Genomic DNA, 22,858 nt, shown 5'->3' on the forward strand with positions numbered 1-22,858 from the left:
GTTACACACCACACACACGCATGCCCTTGACATACACATACAGGCACACTACTGTATACCCATGCACACACACACATACCCGATACACTCCACGCACACTTGCACGTGTGCACGTGACACGCGTACATGCAAACACTACATGCACACACATACGGTACACACCATACACAGGCACACACATGTACATGCACGTACATCCTCCCCCATCAGCTCAAGGTCACAGGGAGGAGGTAGTCCTGTCTTCCCAGCATGTCGCCTCTCCAACCAAGGTCAGTGGCATCAAATGCTCTTCTCTGCAAATGTAAAGGGCTGGGACATCCTCGAATGGGAGGCTCTTGAGCAAATGGGACGTGTCACTGTGGTGAACCTTGTCCCAGCCAGAAAGGCCAGTGGAGAAATCTCTCTCCGGCTCTTGTTTCATCCCCTAAAAGAAGGAGGGGCATCAGTGAGAAGCTGGCTCAAGGCTCTAGGAAAAGTTGTTCTACCACTTCTCTGGGCCTCCATTTCCTCATCTGGAAAGCAATAGCACCATCTCTGTGGGCTGATATGCAGAGTAAATGGCCGAACTGTGACGGCAGTAAGTGATGGCACAAGTTTCACCCAAGACATGCTGGCAGGCTGACTCCACCCCTGTGCTGTATGCTGCTGCCTCCCTGCTTTCCACCCTCCTGGAATTCCCTGACCCAAACAGGACCCAAGGCAGAACACAGACAAGCTGGGAACTGCTTCTCCCATGGCTTAACTCAGAGATGCAGCTTCGATGACATGGGGGAAACCAAAACCAAACCGTTACCTCGACCCTGGCCTGGGATCCAAGCACTCTGAGAATGCCTTCCATGTCCAGCTCTCTCTTTTCCAACACAGGACAGCAGCTATGAGAGAAGGAAGCCAGCATTTAAACCAGCACCCCTGAAAAGTGTGATTCAAACTGGTGTGTTTGTCTCCCATGAAAACTGGGAAGAGGAGAGAGCTACGAGGAGGGTAACAGCTTTCTTGGCCACTTCCAGAAAGAAGCCAGCCCCTGCTCTGAGAGCTTCATATGCATTTCTCTTACTTAGTCCTTCATAAAAGGAGGGTACTATTATTATGACTTCACTGCACAGATCTTGACAGGGAGGTTTACGGAGGTTCAAAAATTCATCCCCAGTCTCCAAACTAGCAAGTGTCGGAGCCAGAACTTGAAACCAGGAGTCCAATTCTAAAGCCCATGTTCTTACGCCCCTGGGCTAGACATCTCCCAATGGTGGCCTCGGACACAGCCTCTCACAGGCTCAATGAGCCAAATCTGGGCACAATTAACGGCGTGGAGGACCAGCAGGACCCGGGGGCTGGGGAGGGCTCTGTGGTCAGCTTCTGGCAGGGCGTCAAGCGGCATGCTGAAAGCCATGTTTCTGTGGGAAGTCAAGAGCAGAAGGGGCATTTCATGTTGTGGAAGGCCAGTCGGGCTCTGGCCTGCAGGATCGTCTGGGCGACGTGAGTCCGACTCCTTTCCCTGCGTGGGGACTGAGCTCTCTGCAGAATGGCTGAGCTCAAACTTCACGTCTCTCGAGCAGAAACTTTGATCTCGGCAATAACGAAAATGTTAGCTGCATCACAGACCAGAAAGTCTCAGCTGGACTTTAAAAGGTGTTAAAAGGAAAAGGTGATGCTGTGCCAGGGGGTGCTGGGTAAGGTACGTACCAGTGGTCTGGGGCAGAGGGCCTAGCCCTGCAGGCATGCGCCAAGTTCCTAAGACGTATCCCCAGGTCTTCCTACTCATCCTGTCTCACAGTCTTCTGGGGAAACTTCCTCCTTCCAAATCTACCCTACCTTCCTTCTCTCTTTACTTCTCTACCCCTCTCTCTGCAAAACTCCCACCCCTGGTCTGTCTTACCCACTATGTTCTTGCTGGTTTTTTTTTTTAAACATTTTATTTATTTATTTGAAAGAGAGAGAGAGAGATCACAAGTAGGCAGAGAGGCAGGGAGAGAGTGGTGGTAAGCAGGATCCCCACTGAGCAGAGAGCCTGATGCAGGGCTTGATCCCAGAACCCTGGGACCATGACGCAAGCTGAAGACAGAGTCTTAACCCTCTGAGCCACCCAGGTGCCCCTGTTCTTTTTTTAAGTACACAAATAAAAAATTCAGTGTGTAATGTTGACAATGATGCAGTGAAATGAACACTCTCATACACGACTGAAGGGTAACAAACACCAAGAACTTAACAGGTCTATTTCAGATAATCCAAGATGCACTCATGATTGTATGTACAATAATAGTGGTTGTGTTTTACAGTCGCAGAAACAGGGAAATAGTAAATGTCCACTAATAAGGAAATGGCTAAATAAATTAGAATATATCCCTAAGGGGGCGCCTGGTGGCTCAGTGGGTTAAGGCCTCTGCCTTTGGCTCAGGTCATGATCTCAGGGTCGTGGGATCGAGCCCCGCATCGGGCTCTCTGCTCCGCAGGGAGCCTGCTTCGTCCTCTCTCTGCCTGACTCTCTGCCTACTTGTGATCTCTGTCTGTCAAATAAATAAATAAAATCTTAAAAATAAAAAAGAATATATCCCTAAGGACGAAAATAATACCGTGAGTAAAAATCACGTTTTCAAAAAGAAACAACAAATGTTGGCAAGGATGCGGAGAAAGGGGAACCCTTTTACACTGTTAGTGGGAATGCAAGCTGGGGCAGCCGCTCTGGAAAACAGTATGGATGATCCTCAAGATGTTAAGAACAGAGCTACCCTACGACCCGGCAATTGCACTACTGGGTATTTACCCCAAAAATACAGACACAGTGAAAAGAAGGGGCACATGCACCCCAATGTTCATAGCAGCAATGTCCACAGGAGCCAAACTATGGAAGGTGCTAAGATGCTCTTTGACAGATAAATAAAGAAGATGTGGTCCACCTACACTATGGACTATTGTTCAGCCGTCAGAACCATCAGAAGGGATGAACACCCACCATTTGCATTGACATGGACGGACCTGGAGGGGATCGCGCTAAGTGAGGTAAGTCAAGCAGACAAGGACAATGATCATATGGTTTCACTCATATGTGGACATAAGTAATAGCATGAGGACCACAGGGGAAGGGAGGGAAATCCAAAGGGGGAGAAATCATCGAGGGAGATGAACCATGAGAGACTATGGACCCTAAGAAACAATCTGGGGGGTTCAGAGGGGAGGAGAGTGGGGAATGGGGTAACACAGTAATGGGTATGGAGGAGGGCACGTGCTGTGATAAGCACTGGGTGTTATACTTAAAATAATGAATCACTAAACACTGCTGCATCAAGAACTAGTCATGTGCTCTACAGGGACTAACTGAACATAATAAAAAAATCACGTTTCCAAAGAATGTTATTACTATTGTAATAAATGGTAACATTGTTCCAAGTTCATTACCCAGCCTTGTAGCCACACCTTTTGGCATATGAATTTGCAGTTCTTCCCATAAAGCAACAGAAAATACTTCCCCATGGCTTTGCTAGTCAGCCCGGTGATAGCTTTGACCCATGGATAAATAAATTCCATGATGCATGCAGAGGTTTAAAATGCATTGTGTGTCAGGGCACCTGGGTGGTTCAGTCGGTTAAGTGTCTGCCCTTGCCTCAGGTCATGATCCCAGGGTCCTGAATCGAGTCCTGCATCAGGCTCCCTGTTCAGTGGAGAGCCTGCTTCTCCTTCTGCTCCCTGCTTGTACTTTTTCTAGCTCTATCTCTCTGACAAATAAATAAATAAAATCTTTAAAAAAAATTTAAAAATGCATTATGTGGTAGGGTTTGCTCTCTTGTGCTTCTGCCATTAATTGCTATAAAGACAGGCTCCAGATGGCCTGCTGGTCCCAGGCGGATGAGACACATGAAACGCAGACCCAGCCCCAGCCAACAGCTTGAGCCAAGGCCAGCCTAGGTCAGCCGAACCACCATACATGTGAACAAGAGTGAGTAATTGTTGTTTTAAATCATGAGTTTGCCGATTGTTTGTTATGAGGCATTATTGTGGCAATAGCTGAATGATACAATGGGAAATGTCCATAATTCTCTAATATTTACTGAAAAAAAGATACACGCACACACAGGAAGATGATGCACTGAGAGCTGACAGCACTTAAATCTGAATCGTATCTTTCCGTTTGTATTTTGCTCTATTTCCCAAATTTCCCACAATGAGCAGGTTTGTTTTCAGATGCAGAAATATACACATATGTGTGTGTGTGTATATATACATATATATATATGTATATATACACACACACATATAACAGCATATATATTCTATATATAACATAATATATTTGTTACTGTTATATGTAACAGGAAGAAATACGGCAGCTAAGCATGCTTCCTTTCCACGCAGCTACTTGGATGAGAAATCCACAGGGTTTTCGGAGCTGGGACTGCTGACCAGTTGCCTTCCGCTTCCCTACCTTGCTCCTCTTCAGGTCCAAGCCTCACTGGTGCAGAGCACAGTCAGCTCGAGAGGGCCAGAGCAGGGATCGTCTGCATATCCTGCAGGGAGAAGTCTCTATCCTCGTCAAGCCAAGTCTGCCTTTGGGAATCCTAAACTCCTAGGGAGGGAAGTAGAGACAATCGCTCAAGGGGCCCCTGAGTGGCTCAGTCGGTTAAGCATCAGACTCTTGGTTTCAGCTCAGATCATGATCTCAGGATCCTATGAGCAAGTCCTGCATTGGGCTCTGCACTCAGTGTGGAGTCTGCTTGAGATTCTCTCTCCCTCTTCCCCATTCATGTGCTTGCTTGTTCTCTCTCCAAATAAATAAAATCTTTAAAAGAAAAAAAGGCAATCGCTGAAGCTGCATGTCTGGTGAGGACATTGAGGTTCTCCCATCCCCCGCAGGAGGTTACTGGGGGGTGGGTAACAGAGGCGATGAGGACTGGGGCTCAGGCGTCCATCCCAGGTTCAAGTTTAAGCTCTATCTCTGACTGATTAGGTTGCATTCTGAGGTTCTAAATCCTCATCTCTAACCGTAAAATAGTGCCTGCCTCATAGGGTTTTGTAAAATGGGCTAACGGGTACAAAGTACTTCTGGTGCCAAGCACACAGCGAGGCCCCAATAAACGGAAGCTGTTTTTATTACTTGCATTCCAACAGGAGGGAACACCGCACGGGCCTCTTATCATTGCTTCTATTCCAGTCCTTTGTTGCTCTCTCTTGCCCCATCTGTCTCTGCCCTTGGCAGTGCCACCCATGGATCCAATGCTCCTCTTCCTATTACTCTGAATAATGACAATATTAATTGAAAAAATAAATTATACTCAACTGCGCTGTCTAGAGGCCATAGTAGGGTTCTGCGGGCAGCACGAGGCATTCCTGCAGCCAGAGGTCAAAGACAGCAAGAGGGAGGGACTGATGGATTTGTTTAGTATTGCTGGTCAACTTGACCAGCGTATTCCCCAGGGCCCCATTCCAGTGCCCTAAGAAGGGAAAGGAAGCATGTTGTGCTTGTAGGTAACAATGTTGTGGCTATCATACAGCCTAGTGCTTGTGGTGTGAGCTGTGGTGTCACATCTTCTGGGTTCAAAGTCTGATGTTCCCTATGGATTTGGGGAAATCATTTTACCTGTCTCTGTGTCAACAGTCTCACTTGTAAAATGGGGCTAATGACAGGACCTACTTCACAGGATTGGGGGGGGCGTTAAATTAGATAAAGCATATGAAACACAGTTTCATGTAACTACTATAATTATTTATTTTTTCAGGGCATGATTGCCCACATAGCAGAAAGAAATGAAAATCATAAAGGTAAAGTACTGAGTATAATGCCTGATCCATGGTAAAACATCCATATATAGTATCTCCAGATTATTAATCATCATCCATCATGGGTTAATGCGGGAAATCAAATGATCAAGGCTAGAAGGTAAGATAATGTTGAGCATTAATTATCTCTGATGCTTTAGAAATAGAAAGTCATTATTTAAAAAAAAAATTATTTTGATGTACTGTGCTTACATAAGATATTTTCCCTGGGAGAAACTAGGTAAGGAGTACATGGGAACTCTGTACTATTTTTGCAACTTCTTGTGAGTCTAAACTTATCTCAAAAAGAAAAAGAAACATTCTATTTGTGGAGTAGAGGTTACTGGGGGAGGGGGCATATTTCCTAAGCGGTGGACAGTAACAGTCCACCAGGAAGGCACTGGGTGGGGCTGCTGGGGGCTCCAGTCCTGGCCTCAGGATCAGCCGGCTCTCTCACTTCTCTCTGAACCTCACTGCTCCTTTCCGACCAGTGAGGTGGGGGTGCAGTGACAGCACCCACCTTCTAGGGTGAGGGAAGGAAACAAGCCAGTGCATGGAAGCCTCTGGAACAAGGCCCAGAGCCAGCTACCTAGGGTTATCCAATGACATCAAAATATGGTCAGTGAGGAACCTCTTCCTTTTGGTAACAGCAGGACCTGGGAAAACCTATACATGATAAGAAGAGTCACAACAGTGGCTGCCCTAGGCAGTGGGGATTAACTAGGAAAGGCACAGTGGAGCCTTCAGGGGTGCTGAAAGCGATCTAGACCTTGACCTGGTGGGAGTTAACAACAGGTGCACGCATCCAGCTGCACATGGCAAATATTTGCCCACCTTACCATGCACTTTATTTCAATCTTTAAAACATAGCTATACATGATGACGTCCTCATGTGGAAGGAACTGTGCTGGGACAGTTCAGCCCTCTGGGAGAAAGAAAAGGGCAGGAGTTGGGTGTTTCTCTCTCACACCAGACACCAAAATGAATTTTTTAAAAAACTAGGAAAAATACCTGGAGGTGGACAGTTTTCAGTTTGCTGGATTAAGGAGGACTTTCTAAGCGTAAAAACAGAGAACATAAATGAACATAGACCGAAGAAGGAGCATGAATGCCTGTAGCTCTCCGCTCCCCAGGCCCCAGCACGGCCGTTACCGGGCAGAGAGCTGTGCTAGGAATTCAGCGAGTGAACAGTGCCCCGCAGCTCAGCAGGGGTGAGGATGGCGATGCAAGATGTACAGGTGCCAAAGGATAGGGCCCAGCCACCACCCCTCTGGGCAGCGAGCTCACCAGCTAGGTGCCTCCCCTGAGGCAGCGAGCGCCCGGCAGGAGCCCAGCAGCATCCGCGGGGATGCACCCCACCCCCACTCGCTGCTGACTGGAAACAGAACAGAGAGGCACACATTCCTGGCTGCCTCCCCTCATTGACTCCAAGCCCAGAGCCCCAAGAAGCAAATTCCCAGGCTTGTGCCCTTGCGCAGGCCCACGTAACTCAGTAGTAATTGCCCAAGATTAGGATCTGAGATTGTGACTCCAGGAAGCAAGCCGTGAGGCCAAGGATTCAGGCCTTTACCCCAGCAACCCGCAGAAAGATGGAAAAACTCAGAGGGGTGCGCCCTCTCTTACCTCAGAGTGCAAGCCCCGGGGGCGCAGGTGGAGAATGCGGACGCCTGGAGAATGCAGGCCATTTACCTGGAGGAGACTTCGAGGTCCTGGACCTGAGCTGGGTCCATTTCATACCCGAGGCCCCAATCTCTGAAGACGCGTCCTATGCAAAGGACAAACGGCTCCCAGTTAGTAGTGCAGGAAGCACGGGGTGCTCGGCCGCGGGACGCAGGAGCGGTCCCCAACCCCTTCGCAGGCAGAGCCGCTGAAGCTCAGGGAGCTGCCCAAGACCCCACAGGGGCTGAAGACCTACACGCATCATGGGAACACAGTGGCTGACAAGCACCCAGATGGGCAGTCTTGCCGTCTGTGCGCACGCGCACACGCACGCGCACACGCAAACACACACACGCACGCACGTACGTGTGCGCGCCAACACAGCTCTGCCGTAGTATTGCTGTTGTGCTCAGGATGTGATGACATCCCAGAGGCCCCAGGGAGACAGGGCCTGCCGTGACCTTATGACACTTCCTCACCATTGATCGGAAGACCCTGCGGGTGTCCCCGACATCTCTGGCAGGTGCCCGGTATTGTCTGCAGGTTTAGCAGGCAGAGATGTGCAGCCGGCTGCACACGGCAACCGCCTGGGGCCGCGTCGGGGTGGACGGGAGCCCCTGGTGGCCACGGCCCAAGCTCTGGCCACCAAGGAGGCCTGACAGGCCTGTGTCCTGCAGCCACTGGGATTCGGCTTCTCCTGCCAACAGAGGAGAACACCCAGAGGAACACACACAGCTCCGTGCCCAGCCACAGGCACTCATCAAGGCCACATGTAAGAATACATACTCCCGTGTACGCAAGGGGCATCCACATATCCGACCACGGGACCCCCTAACACCAACCACACCTTTCAATGGGGAGATCTAGTAAAACACCTGAGAATAGGGGGGATACTGATGGGATTACCCACTAGCTAGATGTCAACACTTAACACTGCCGCCGCTGGGAAACAGAGCAGGCTGAGGAGGCCCCCGTATGTACTGATTCTGAAATGTAGCAATGAACTCACTCCTTCTCCCAGATCTGGCGGAGACCACCACAGAATCACATGGGCCCTGCTTTGCAGAGTGTGGGCAAGCCGTTGGTGTCCCCTTGGAAAGTCCCTTTCTACTCAAGACCTTATTTACGATAGAAGACACCCTCCACTATGTTTCCCCCTATGCTTCCCACCGCAAAACCGTTCATCCAGATCTGTCCTGAGACCCACCTCCAGAGACCACCCAGGAGCTCGGCCCCAGGCCCGGGAAACTGCACTTGGAACATCCTCCCCAGGTTCCTGGAGCATCTGGGAAACACTGGCCTGCTGTGTTCCTTCCTTCTTTCGGCGAACAGATGAGAGCTCAAGAAGGAAGTTGCACACACATGTGAGCCGACTGGGGGCGTGATATATGGTTGTGCCCAGTGTGACCAACTTAGTGGACCAGGTGCCAGTGGTTTAAAAACCCCAAATTGCCTTTATGGCAGCCTGGATCGCACACATAAGACAGACACCGTAGTCTTCGAACATTTCCCCTGTACTTGGGTGCCAAGGAAATGCTTCCAGGGCAGACACAGCTCTGTGGGTCCTCCCCTCTGGCAGGTGGAGGTACTGATGTCACTGTAATGCTAGGAGACTTTTCCCTCCTGCTAACCACAGGTCATTTGTGCAGCTCTTTTCAATGAATCAGTGTTTCATGAAATTGAGACATTTACCTACCACCTTTATCATTTTTATCTGTATCTAATTAGTCCCGTACAATTGTTTCCTTACTATTTTTCCCTAATCAAGGGCCACATTTTTACTTACATCTGTTCTTGGAAAAGAAACCTAATATCCTAACCACTAAAGGGAATATCTATCACCACAGGTAGTAAGTAGAAGTTAATGAGAAACAGTGACTATATTAACGTTCTTGGCCCTGCGCCACCCAGAGGCTTCCACTGTCCTGTGAGTCTAAAAAAGCTCCTGGGTCTATTTAGTCGTCCACATGGGTTTCTCCTTTACCCACCCCAGCCCCAATCCCTTGGATTGTGTGAAATTAGATTGCTGGCGAATGCATGATGGCTGACTGGTTTCCTGCAGCGGGGGCATCTCCCCAAACCACTTCTTCTGTGCCCAGCAATGTGTATTCTGCACTGGAGCCGCGGTGGCAGACCATCAGGCCCTTGGGGGACCCCATCTCCCATACAACCACATGTTTTGGAAACCAGGGGCTATCGTAGCTGAACTGTATTCTAAACCAAGGAGGTTTCCGTGTGGATGCTGTCTCCATTCCCTCCTTCACGGAACCAATAAGGATGGAGTATGAGAATGTGCTTGGCTTGGGTCTAGGTACTGAGGAGGCAGTGGTAAAGAAGATGGGCAATGACCCCAGGCTTGTGGAGCGTCCCTTCAAGTCCCTGAGTGAGAAGGGCCCGGCTGAGCCCTGTCAAGCCCCGGATGATGCCGTCACCATTGTCCTTGTCGTCGTCATCATCATTATCATCACAGTGAATGCTGCTTTACACTGCTGAGTTTTGGGTGCCCGTGCAGTCATAGGTAACAAGGACACAGGGTTGTCTGTCTCTCAGAGAGATGGGGAGACATCTAACTTGTGAGCAGAGCACTTTGAATTCCACTAGAATGTTAGCTCCACGAGGGGACAGATTTTGCTTTGAACAGTGAACAGTGTTCACTGTTGTATCCCCAGTGTCCAGAACAGTAGTTGGCATGTGATAGGCACTCATCAATATTTGCTAAATGAATTAATCTAAGGAGGGCATGATCTAATTTACATTATAAAAAGATCATATGACTGTTGCATGGAAAAGGGAGAGACCGGACGGCTGGGAGCAAGGGGAGGGCAGGGAAACCGGTGAAGAGGATACTGCATCAGTCCAGATGCGAGGTAGAGCCCCTTCCTGTTCTTGTTCCCGTCTGGCTCCTGTCATGTTTTTCTTCCCCTTGCCCCAGCACCCATCAGGCCCCAGCCAGGGCTCCTCACCCTCTGGAAGCTGGCTTTCACCCCCACTGCACCCTCTTCCTTCAGCTCACTCCTCTGTTGGATCCACTCGACCTCCATCCGAAAGCCATCCATGGATGAGCTCTCTGTCAAGCTATTATTTAAAAAACAAACAATAAACCAGAAAAGAAAAGAAACATTAGGTGCATTCCTCCAGCCACAATAATTGATTCAAGGAAGGGAACATGCAGGACTTTGGCTGGGAGTTCTAGGCCAGAGACAACCAGCTCTAGCCCAGGACGCAGAGCGGGTAGCCCCACGGAGGTGGCAAGCACACAGTGGTGATCCAGGCTCAGAACGAAGTGGGTCCCACACTCAACACAAATAGAAAACTTAAAAACTTGGTCCTAGATGATGTCATTGAGTAGTTGAGTCACAAGAGGGTCACCTACATGGCGCATATTCAGGAAAGATCCTCGTGGGGAAGCAGTAACCCTCCCCTTTGACAGGGGTTGGATTATTTCTATCTGTCAGTCGCAAGTAACATGACGATAAGCGCCCTCACGTTCATTATCATGTTCCCTTGTGTAGAGGTAATAGTAGAAAAGAGTGTGACAGGCGGATTTGTAAGCACAAAGGGTTTGTGAGATTGTGACACTTCTTGCCCAAATTGCCTTCCAGAAAGGATTGTTCTATTGGATTTGTTTGTTGTGGTCCATGTTGCAGCGTGGGGCGGGGTGCTGATTTGGTTCCTGCTGCCTCCCTGGCTTCCCTCTTGTGGGTCCTGTGCCCTTGAGTCTCTGAGGCTATATTTTGCCCATAACCTGAGATCCCACCTCCTGATGTCCCCCCAGCTTCTGGAGGTGTGATCCAGTATACCCAGGATCAGGGTCACGGATGTAGACACGGTCCCTCGGTTAGAAGGGCCTCCCACTAGGTTTAGTCATTATCAGGAAATTCTTAATAACGGTTGAATAAGAGTCTCCGTGTTCATTTGACGCATGGCTTGTGCCTTTCTCCCAAGTGTCCTGCCCACACACTGAGCTTGACTCCAAGCGATAAACACTCACATCCCGAAACACACTCAAACGGGGTAAAGCCGAGAATTCTCAGGTCCTCTGGGGCCCAAGGGAAGAGGCAGGGCACCAGCTCTCCCCTGGGGGAACGGCTTGGCCATTCTCACTGAGCAGAAGCTTAACTGGGGACCGATTCCCAGTTAATTATAAAATTGGCTGTTCCACTCTATTTATGCTTTTCGAGAAAGCTGCTAGCCGGCACCCCTCCTGCGAATCCATTTGGTCCCGCATGCTGGCGCTCAGTTTGGTTTCTTTAGCTGTTTTGCGATTTCGCTTGAAAATTGCCGGCATCTGTGTGTTTTCCTGACAATTTGAAAACCTCAGTGACTAAACCCAAACAGAAGACAGTAACTGTGTCTCGATTTGACAGCTGAGAGTGAGAGAGGAGCCGTCGCCATTTCTCTGGGTTAACTTTCTAAGGAGGTCAGACAGGGGCCCAGGAGAAAACAGACACAAAATAAAACACCAGCAGTTCTAAAAGGATTGTTGCGCTGAGATCACGGCGTGCAGTGCGCTGACAGATCTTCAGTTTAGCACAACTGGGGCACTCGGCGCGTCCACAAAATTCATTCCGAGCTTCACAAACACAACCCATTTTTTGCTTTTGTTGTCAACATTTTTTTGAGGTATCGTGTACGCAGAAAAGCGCACAGATCCTAAGCGTACAGCACGATGGTCTCTCGTTGTAATTTTGTTTTTAGGCATTTACTGAGCACTTACCACACGCCCACTAAGCGATAGATAACGGGATCCATAAGTTTAGAAGGTAAGAACTTCGGCTCAAGTGTCAGGTGTGACTTTGAATCCTAGAGCTGTTATATTAGCGAAGTAACCTTGGGGAGCCTGTGAACCTGGAAAGCCTCCGCTTCCTCCTCGTCCCACAGAGACCCCTAGTGTGGTTTAAGAGATACTCAGGGAAGTCAGCAAATGTGGATTGAGCTCCCACATAGTTTCTAGAGAGCTGGGGCACGTACAGTGCTGGACTGAGAGGTCCTCCACAAATGTCAGTTCGATAAATACTTGTCGCTTCGGGGCACTTTCCACCTGACATTCAGACGGGACGAGTGACTTGCCCAGGCTGCCCAGCCGATGAGTGGGTTCTAGCTCTTGCTCTGCAGCAGCAGAATGAGCCACGCGCCAGCTGGTTGTCCCTCCAGGTGACCTGTGGGAGGACGCAGATCCTGCAAATTCTCAGCTGCAGTCTGTGCCCCCTAATCCTTCCTCTCTGTGTGACCGTGGATGTTTCCCTTTCTCACTCCAGGCCTTAGTTTCCATAACCGTGCAGTGGGGAAAAGGTGGTAGGGACAGGAACTTTGCAAGACAGACTTGGGAAGACTCTTGCCCGTGGGGTCACGGCAGGCGCCCAAGGATCAGGTGATGGGGGGAGGCAGCGGCTGGAGAATGGGCCGAGGAGCCTGCACAGACAGGATGACCGAGGGACGAGGATGTCTCACTAGGGGAGTTCCAGGGGAGGTGTGGCCAGGCCTCCTCTCCAGCTCGGCTGGCTGGCTGGTAGCAGTCAGGCTCTTGGGCCCCCCTTCATTCCCTTCAAAGACCCTGCCATTGCTGTCACCTCCCTGACTCCGATGAAGTAGTGGCAGGTGGCAGGACTGGGCATCCAGGTTAGACAGAAGCTGAGCTCCACACGCTGACTTTGCATCTCAGCAGAGATGTTTCACTTCCCTGAGCCTCTGTGTCCTCTGCAGAGGAGGGCTAATCCGAGCTACTGTCGCAGTGAGCATCACAAGAGGGGTAACCGAGAAGCCAGGCAAAGTAGCTGGCCTGCCCTGGGTGCTCGGGAAATAGGAGCCGTTGCCACAATTGTCATTAGTGTGACAGCATCACTGCTCCCCTCATCATGAATGATAGAGGCAACCGTAAGTTTGGGAGAAGGATCTGGATACCAGCACAGGCGATGTGGCCACAGTGACATGTTGTCACATGTCTCCAGGGGGGCAGAATTATGCACATTAAAAACCAATGTCATTCATGTCATCTTCACAACAATTTCTTATTCTTATAATCCCATTTTACAGGGGAGAAAACAGAGGCACGCAGAAATGAACTTGTCCAAGATTACCTGTCTAGTAAATGGGCAGGGCTCTGACCTCAGGCATCAGGCTCCATAGCCCACGTTCTCAACCACTATGCAATAAGGCCTTTGTGCAACTTTTTTTCTTAATTGTGACTTTTCCTTCCCTCTCTCTTTTTTTCCAGCCCATTGGCCAGATGCAGCAAGAGGCTGGGGAGGGAATACCACCAGCCTAGACTCAGTCCCAGCTCTGCTTCTTACCAGCTGCTCTGACACTTTTGAAGATTCCCTCTGGCCCATCATTAGGAATAGACAGAGGGGCCTGGTGACTCAGCCGGTTAAGCGGCTGCCTTCGGCTCAGGTCATGAGCCCAGAGTCCTGGGATTGAGACCTACATCAGGCTCCCTGCTCAGTGGGGAGTCTGCTCTCCCTCTAACCCTCCCCCTGCTTGTGCTTTTTCTCTCCTAATAAATACATAAAATCTTTTTAAAAAATTAGCAAATGTCATAGCAAAATGGACTGAGATAAATCCCCATGGGGCATGCTGGAGGAGCAACTGGAGGTCACTGTCGGGGAAATGCCAAAGTCTCCTTGGCCAAGTAGATGACCCAGGGGCTGGTAAGAAGAAGGGGTGAGGATAAAGGAGGGACAGAGGATGAGTGGATCGCCAAGAACGGCCACCATGGGAGGAATGGCCATAGGGCACGTGATGTGACCCTATCTTTTATATCCTCTACAAACATTTAGGAAATCAAACAGACCAGCCCGTGCTTTGGGAATTGGGTTGTTTCAGAGCTAGTTGCTAAAATGCTGACATCAGCCTCTGGTTCAGTGTGGAATGAGGACACATGCTGGATACTCAGAGGTGTTAGTTACATATACCCAGTCACAACCACCCCAATTCCCAAGAGGGCACAGGCAAAAGTACAAGAAGGGAAAAACCACAGATATCTGGCATTTGCACAGTTTGATCCCTGGCTACCGGAGGAGGTTTTTGGTAGGAACTTAGTTTTTTGGTCCCAGCGCTGCATTTTACAGTGTTTGAAAATGTCTTCCTGACAAAGAGTTCTAAGTATGCAGCTTGTGTTATCCCTATGTCATTTGAGTTTGCCCCCCACCCATCTATTGACGTGGGCTTTGGGCACATGCCATGCTCTGTCCCATAGAATGTTTGCAGACATGAGATACACCAAGGTGTGAAATGTGCCTGCATGATGGGGCTGGCCCTCCAGCGGCTCCCATCACCATGGGAGTTGCTGTCCAAGGATGGCTGCAGCCTGAGTCCCAGAATGAACACATATGGGACAGACCAGAGCCCAGCCAGCAGGAGCAGCAAGTTCAGGCAGACCCACAGCTTGAAATGGGGCCACCCAGCAAAGCCTGGGCCAGATCAGTGAACTCTCAGCCAGCCAGCAGACACATGGCTTGAGTAATGAGCGTTGTTTAGTGAATGATTGCCATTGAGTTCAAGATCATTTGTTACACAGTGATAGCCGACAGAGACAGTGTATTATTGAACAACCTAAACCACTTGGTTAGAGAACTAGTGGGCCCACCAGAGGGAGCTGGGTTGTGGCCACCCCTTCCAGCGGGCTTTCCAGCCAGCAGTGCATCCCTGCCCTGCTTGCCAGAGAGGGTCTGAAATCTCCCATGGTGTTGAGGCTTGCCGCTGTCCTTCCTTTAAGGAAAATCATGGACACTACCTTGTCCTCACCTGAGCCACTTAATCAGATTATTTTATATGTTGGGCAACATGTGGAATTGTGTTGGTCACCTGTGCCTACCCGAGCACTTGAAATGTGATTAGTCTAACTCCGGGCCCTGGAGTCAGACTATCTAGGTCTGGGTCTGTCCTCTTGATATGTGACCATGGGAAAATATCTTAGTCTCTCAACTCCCCCTGCAAAATGGGCATGATGAGGATGATACTAGTATACACAGGTTGTGAGGAGGAAGTAAAGCAATGCATACAAATCATTTGGCCCCTAGGAAGTGCTCTACCAAATGTCTAAAAGCAAAACTGTGCTTCAACACAGCCTACAAACCGCCTAAAATGAGGCAAACAGCCCCGAGGGACAGAACAGGAACAAGAGTGGGAGGGGGCTGAAGAGAGACGGCTTCCTGGAGGAGGCAACCTTGGGACTCAGTTTTAAAGGGTCAGTGAACACCAGGGAGGGAATGAGATAGAGCGCTCATGGGAAGGGGAGCAGGTTATTATGCTGGTAAGTACAAAGGAATTTCCCCGGGTGGATGGGAGGCTACATTAGGGTTTGATGAGAATGAAGTTGGAAAGAAATAAAGGGTTATGGAGATCTCCCCATGCAAAATAAAATCTAGAAGCCATTAACCAGCAATATGAAAGGTTTGATCACACCAAAATTCAAAATTCCTGTATAACAAAGACACTATACACAAATTTAGTGATCAGCTGACAGGACGTTTGCAACAAATGATAAAGGTTACTACCTAATCTATATAAAGAGTTCCTGGAAATCGATAAAGAAAAAATACCTTCAAAAAACATCTCATAGGAAAGTACACAACAGATATGAATTAACAGCCACTGGAGATAAAATGTAAATGCTCCATGTGAAAAGATGTGATTAGAGAAACACAAATTAGAACAATGAAACATTTTCACCCACCAGATTGGCAAACACCAAAAAGATCGCTAATACCCAGAGGTGACAAGTGTCAAGAAGACGTTTTCACAACCTATGAGTATCTGCTGGCCAAACTGGGTGGAGCTGGTAATGCTTGACAGGAGGGGAATTAGGGGTGGGGAATTCCAGAGGCTTGAAGGGCCCTAACCTAACCCCTCAGCATAATGAGAAGCTTCTCCCTTTGCTTCATTGTAGGGCAAGAGAGGAAATATGGAGCCCATCAGAAGGGACTTGCCCTTCGCTGGTTTGTAAGCAAGTCGGCCCAGGTGAGTCCTGGAAAGAAGCTGCTTGCCAGCCCATCTGTTGCAAAAGTGGTTGGAATGCAGCCGCCAGATGGCCAATCCGTGGTGGACATCCAGGAGGGCATGTGTGAGCAACAACTATCAGAACAGTATTCATTGCAAATGAAGGCGCAGGCTCAGAAGGGTGACGTAAGTAAGCGGAGGACTTAGGGCTCAAATGCAGATCTTTCTTCCACTGCAAGGAGTCAGGAGGCCTGACTTTACTTACTGTATGAAAATAAGTCTGTGCTATTTGTGTCCTTCCCAGAGCGATCCCTCAGAGCGCTAATGTCTGGGGCATCCAGCGCGCTCCCCATGTCCCTGCTCTGTGCCAGACCCTGCCCGTGCGTTCATCTCCTTGGGTCCTCAAGCAGAGAAGGCAGAGAAAGCTGCCCCCATCTTACAGAAAAGGAAGCTGAGGCTCAGAGAGCTTAAGTGACTTCCCTGGAGCCCCACACAGCTGGGAAGGGTGGAAGCTAGACTTTGAGCTTCAGGCTGACCTTCAACCACTGATGCATTTAAACTGCCCACAGCGATCTCTTGGTCCTTGGGTTTGCATACCGGGGTGTGTGCCTGAGGGGTTAAAGCAGCCGGGATATCTGGAAAGACTGGTGACATTACCCGTGGCAAAGACCTCAGAGCTACACATGAACAGAGCATGAGGTTAGGCAGGCTTTGTAAAAATGACTTATGACATGAGTTATCTGTGTGTAGCTGGGCAAGTCACTTATCAGAACCTAGACCATCGCACTAGACTCAAAATGGTCTTCCTGCTTCTGTGATCTACCAGACACTCAGCATGTGAAAAGTTGCTCAATGGCACTTACATAAGAAAGTGGAGTTAGGGTGCCTGGGTGGCTCTGTGGGTTAAAGCCTCTGCCTTTGGCTCAGGTCATGATCTCAGTGTCCTGGGATTGAGCCCCGCATCGGGCTCTCTTCTCAGCGGGAGCCTGCTTCCCCGCCACCCCCCCCCCCCGCCACCTGCCTCACTGCCTACTTGTGATCTCTGTCTAAATAAATAAATAAACTCTTTAGAAAAAAAAAAAAAAGAAAGAAAGCAGAGTTAAGAAAAAGATACAATTAGCATAGGCTAAAAAGAGCAGTATTGTCCAGTCAAGAATGTCAACATAAAAATACCAAACCGGCACCCACACTGTGAGTCTGTAATTGGACACAGACTTCTGGGAAACCACTGGGTGATATGATTCAGTTTTAAAGGTACAGACCTTTGGATTCAGTGATTCCTGTTCTGGGAATTTATCATAAGGTAAGTGCACAAAGATATATATGCCTAAGACAATGCATATAGTTAAAATAGCAAAAGAAAAGAAGGAGGGAAGGCAGAAGGAAAGAAAGAAAGGAGGGAGGGAGGAGAAAAAGAAAAGAAACAGCCTGAATTTTCATCATAGGGTGTTTGTCAACAAAAGTAGAGTTTGGTCATAAAAGAGCTACATGGACCCAGCTGAGACCCCATAGCTTAAGGTCCTGAATCCTGAACCCTAAATAAACTCTTGGGTCTCTAATATAACACACATGGTGGGGGGCATCCCTCATATCCCTTGGAATCTGAAAATCAGTGACCCTTGCGGAAGGCATGAGTCGGAGTCCAGGGCGATGTGTGTCCCAGAAGGGTCTCATTTGGAGTTCACCAACCAAGGTTTGAAATACACCCCCAACACTTGGCAGCTTGGAACCTTGGGTCATTTACTTGACCTCTCTGAGTTTCTGTCTCCTCATCTGTAGGATAGGAGGAGAATCTTCCCTCACGGGGGTGTTGCAGGGACTGACAGAACATATACCCCTCTAAGGTCCTCATCTTATTCCTTTTACTCCTCAGGCCTGGACCTGAGACACCAGTGGCCCAAACCTCCCCACTCTCTTTCCTTGACGACTGTACCTTCAGCCCAGGTCTGCACAGTGCCCGGGCTGCCCGGCGGTGTGGGCTCACAGGATCCAGGGACATGGTGAGGCAAGGGGCACTGGGGTCCAGCCTCTCCATCAGGAGTGCAGGGAAAAGGGCTGACACCCTCACGGCTCCTATTTCAGTGACAGGGCTCCCATCACCATGGGGCTGACTCAACCAACGATGCACGCAGGAGGAAGGCTGCAGGGTTCTGTCACACACTAAATTCCCAGACGCCCCCAAATGTCCAACCTCCTCTCCTGTGAGCCTGTCTCAGCTGGGGCCACCTACAAGCAGACACACACAGACAGACCGCCCCCCCACCCACCCACCAGCGCACAGTGAAGTAAAAATGGCACCTTTTAAAAAGTCATGAAATATTATTTGCATTGCATTATTACCTGCAGCCATCCAATTTTAAATTAAACTGAATTAACAAAGTACCTGACTAACATAGCCAGAAAAAGTAACTGATGACTCAGGGATCTTCACCCCAGCCTGGCCACTCTTTGAGCAGGCCGCCCACCTGCTCTATGTCTTGATTTCCTCCTCCTTGAAATGGGGATGGTAACATTTGCCAGGAAGCAGAAAAGCAAGCCTGTGTTTTCCCAGGTTGCTCTGGGCTCCCGCCCTGTCCTCCTCAAGGTCTCTGAGTGTTAATGACCCTCCCAGGGGGGCATAGTTGACTTTACACTAAGAGTGGCCCCAGGGAGCAGTTCAAGGATGGGGCCCAAGTCCATAGGTCACCATAGCCTGCTCTGTCCAGGGAGAAGCAAGAAATGGAGCCCAATAACTGGAAATAATACCTCAGGGGAGCCACAGTGCCCAGGACTATGCATGATTCTCACATCAAAAGATGGTAAGGGCCCCACAGGACAAAGACTCTGTTGGGAGCCTCAAGTCTCAGGTAAATGTCACTGGCTCTCACATGGAAACTAAGACCATGCAGATGACTAACTGTCCAGTCTTCCCAAGGTCCTCCTGAGGACAAGACTCTGGAACCAAGCCACCAGAAGGTCAAGTATTTGGAGGTCCCATTGGTGCAGAGGCCCTCCTTCCCAACAGGTAAGTTGAAATAGCCACGAAAATGGGTGAAAAGTACTTTGGGAGCCATAAGTAGTTTTGTGTGTAAAACATATAGATGCTTAGTAAGTGTTAGATGGGTGGATGAATGGATAGATGGTTGGATAATGGAAGGATGGATGGATGGATGGATGGATAATGGAAGGATGGATGGATAATGGATGGATGGATGGATAATGGATGGATGGATGGTTGGATCATGGAAGGATGGATGGATGGATGGATTGATAATGGATGGATGGATGGATGGATGGATGGATAATGAATGGATGAATGGATGGATGGATGATGGGTGGATTGATGGATAATGGATGGATGGATGGATAATGAATGGTTGGATGATGGATGGATAATGAATGGATGGATGATGGATGGATGGATGGATGGATGGATGGATGATGGCTGTGTATATGAATGTGTTAGAGCATGAATGAGTGCATGAAGAATTCAGTGAGCCATTAGGCAAATGGATAGAAAAGCTAATGAGTGAAGGAATAAATAAATGCTTGAATGAATAAATAAGTTAGTACCCGAGTAAATGAACTTATGGTCCAGAACAGAAAACCTAACTTGTTGTCACCTTGCTAAGGTGTAGGGAACCCCTGGAAAGCAAGGATGAAGAGAGAGTATCCTGAGTCTTGAGTAAGCTTCTTTAAGGAAGTACTACTTCTCAGCTTCCTGGAGAACCACACTTACTCAGAAGAGGATGAAGTGTGCCCTCACTCTGGGCAACATCCCTCTGCCCCTGTTGGGCCTGGTCCCAGCCCTGGAGTATCAGTCAAGTGGATCAGGTCATAGTGGAATGACTCAGATCCTGGCAGCTTGCCAGCACCTCTCCAGGGAGCCTGTAATCCAGCCCACCTCCTGACTATTGTAGAGCCCTGTTCCATGCCCCTCAGACCCAGAAAGCTTCCCAGGGTTGTGTGCTCCGTGCACAGCATTTCCACCCTGCCCTTCTCCCCATCTGAGCATCTCCTGCTCCCCAGGATACATGTGTTCCACCTGGTGGGATGGATGGAGCCACACAGGCCTGTGGTTGAGCCTCAGCTCTGCCACTTGGGCTGTTTGGCTTCAGGCAAGTGCCTTAACTTCTCGGAGTCACAGCTTCTGTGTCATTTCGATGAAAATCTTGCCTGTCTCAAGGGGTGGCCGTGAGGATTCAGTGGGATAATACGTGTCAAGGGTCCAAACTGTGCCTGGCACAGGATGTATACCCAGCACCTTATTTCCGGGTGCTCAACTTTGCTCTCTTGGTGGCAGTTTACGGAGCATTTACAAAGTGTGAGCCCAGCCCTGTGCTCAGAGCTTTCTGTGCACGACCACACGGAGTCCTCAAAGAAGAGGGAGGTAGGGATTATTGTGTCCTGCTAAAAATACACATGCAAGTCCTAATAACCTCCAGGACCTCAGAATAGGACCTTCTTCTGGAAATAGGGTCTCAACAGAGGTAATCAAGCTAAAATGCAGTCCTTAGGGTGGGCCCTCACCAATGACGTATCCCTATAGAAAGGGGCAATTTGAACATAGAGACAGACACACACAGAGGGAGACGGTGCAAAGACCCACAAGGAGAAGGCCGTGTGAAGAGGGAGGCAGGGGCTGGAGGGATACAGCCAGAAGCCAAGGAACATCTGGAGCTGTTAGAAGCTGGATCCTTCCCGCAGGTTCAGAGAGCACGTCCTGCCAGCGCCTTCTGGACCCCTGGCCTCCAGCCTGTGGAACAATCCATTTCTGTGGTTCTAGGCCACCCAGTTTGTGCTGCTCTGTGGTGGTCGCCTCATGAAAGGAGTACAGAGAGGATTGGCCTCAAGTTGCCAAGGACGACACTGAGGGTCCTGGAGAGGGGGAGAGGGAGGGTCCCAGAGCTTCCGGTTAGAGGTGGAAAATATGGGCATGCCTGGGAAATGTGTCATGACAAGAGGTCCAAAGAGAGAGCCACGTCTACTTACTGTCCTGAGTTTACTCGTGTGTCTTACAAACATCAATGGCACAACCTTCAGTTGCATCGTCCGGGCTAGGAAGAGCGAAGGATATCCCTGGGGATCTTCAGATATACCTCTCAGTTACAGTCAGGAAAGCAGGCCGTTTCCAGGCTGTGCGACTTTGGGGGAGTTACTTAACCTCTCTGACCCTCAGTTTCCTCATCGGAAAATGAAACTAAGACCCACCTCACAGGGTTGTTGGGAGGGTCAAATAAGACAACTCACGGGGAGTGGATAGCCCTGGGGTAGACACAGAGCAGCAGGCACTCAGCCATGGCTGCTGTAATCGGGATGATGTCTCTTGGAGAGCCTATCACTAGAGGCTCACAGGCTGTGTTTCTCACACACACACACACACACACACACACACACACACACACACATCTGCCTTATAGAACAAAATGTTGAAAAGGAAACCTCAATCCATACCCCTCAGAGACCCGGGATCTCAGCCTTCCACCCAGAGCTGGGAGGGCTTCTTCCCACAGCCCCCACCAACTACCATCCAGAGCTGTTTACCTGCCAGGAGTCACAAGGAGCTGTGTCCCCTGCCTTCTGCAGCAGGTGCTCCCAGGTTCATGGCCAGAGGTCCTCCCTGCAGAGACAGGCAGTGCCCACTCTCCCTCAAGGTCTGAGCCCCCCCACCAGGAGGCTTCTCTGGCTCCTCCAGAGTGACAGGGGGCAGGCGGGTGGGGCTTGATGGCTCATCTGGCTTTTCTAGGTCAGCACAGAGGCCGACCTGCAGCATGTTCCCTCACAGCAAAGGGGACAGAGGCGACCAAGCAGTGCATGGGACTCTACGGAGCAGGGAAGCTGGAGAAAATGCCAGACAAATTCTGAGAGAAGCTCCAGCCACAGGGGATGTATGTTACCAAAAGTGTTTATTTCAATGCCAGGAAAGCTCCCAGGAAAACACAGGTTACCAAAATCTCATCAGCTAGAACAAGGCATGTGTGGAGGGAGAGGTGGGGTGGGGTGAAGGGATGGGGGAGAATATGTGTGTGTGAGGATACCTGTACAGTAGGGGAAAGGCCTGGGGGAACAGGCACGTAATGTACACCCTCGGAGTTACCATATAGTGGGGCAACTTAGCAACATCTGCAAAATGTAAACACATAGGTCTCAATTTCAACAACTTCTCCCAGAATTTATCCCCTAGATAGAAGCACACTTGTATACCAAGATAAAAGTTCAAGGATGTTCCCATTGTCGTTAGGAACAGAAAACTTGTCCTGCAAATTTAGTGGGGCTCAGCTCCCAAAGGGCAGCCACACAAGGAACTCAAGACTTTAGCCCTAGGACAATAGGGAGCCATAGAGGGCTTGAAGCAGGGGGAAAGACATGTTCTACTTTGTGCATTGGATGGACCGTCTGACAGGGCAGAAAAAGCAGAGCCGGGGAGACCAAACTCCAGACGAGCTAATAATTCATACTCCTGACTGGTAGGATCTGAGGTGGCAGAGGAGGGGACACCAGAAGGGCCTGTCCCCTTCTCCTGCCATCAACTCTGGTG

At 49.5% G+C, this 22,858-nt stretch overlaps 1 long non-coding RNA gene across 1 annotated transcript; it reads right to left on the reverse strand.

The window, feature by feature from the left end:
- Positions 1 to 336: 336 nt before the first annotated feature.
- Positions 337 to 7,498, reverse strand: LOC116860020. Its single transcript, XR_004381252.1, has 3 exons — positions 7,369 to 7,498; positions 794 to 872; positions 337 to 424 (listed from the first exon to the last, which is right to left on the reverse strand). It is a non-coding gene; the product is annotated as an uncharacterized LOC116860020 (long non-coding RNA).
- Between the last annotated feature and the right edge of the window lie 15,360 nt (positions 7,499 to 22,858).

Source organism: Lontra canadensis, unplaced genomic scaffold (genome assembly GCF_010015895.1).
Source record: "Lontra canadensis isolate GAN:19392208 unplaced genomic scaffold, GSC_riverotter_1.0 scaffold169, whole genome shotgun sequence".
In the NCBI taxonomy this organism is placed as follows: domain Eukaryota; kingdom Metazoa; phylum Chordata; class Mammalia; order Carnivora; family Mustelidae; genus Lontra; species Lontra canadensis.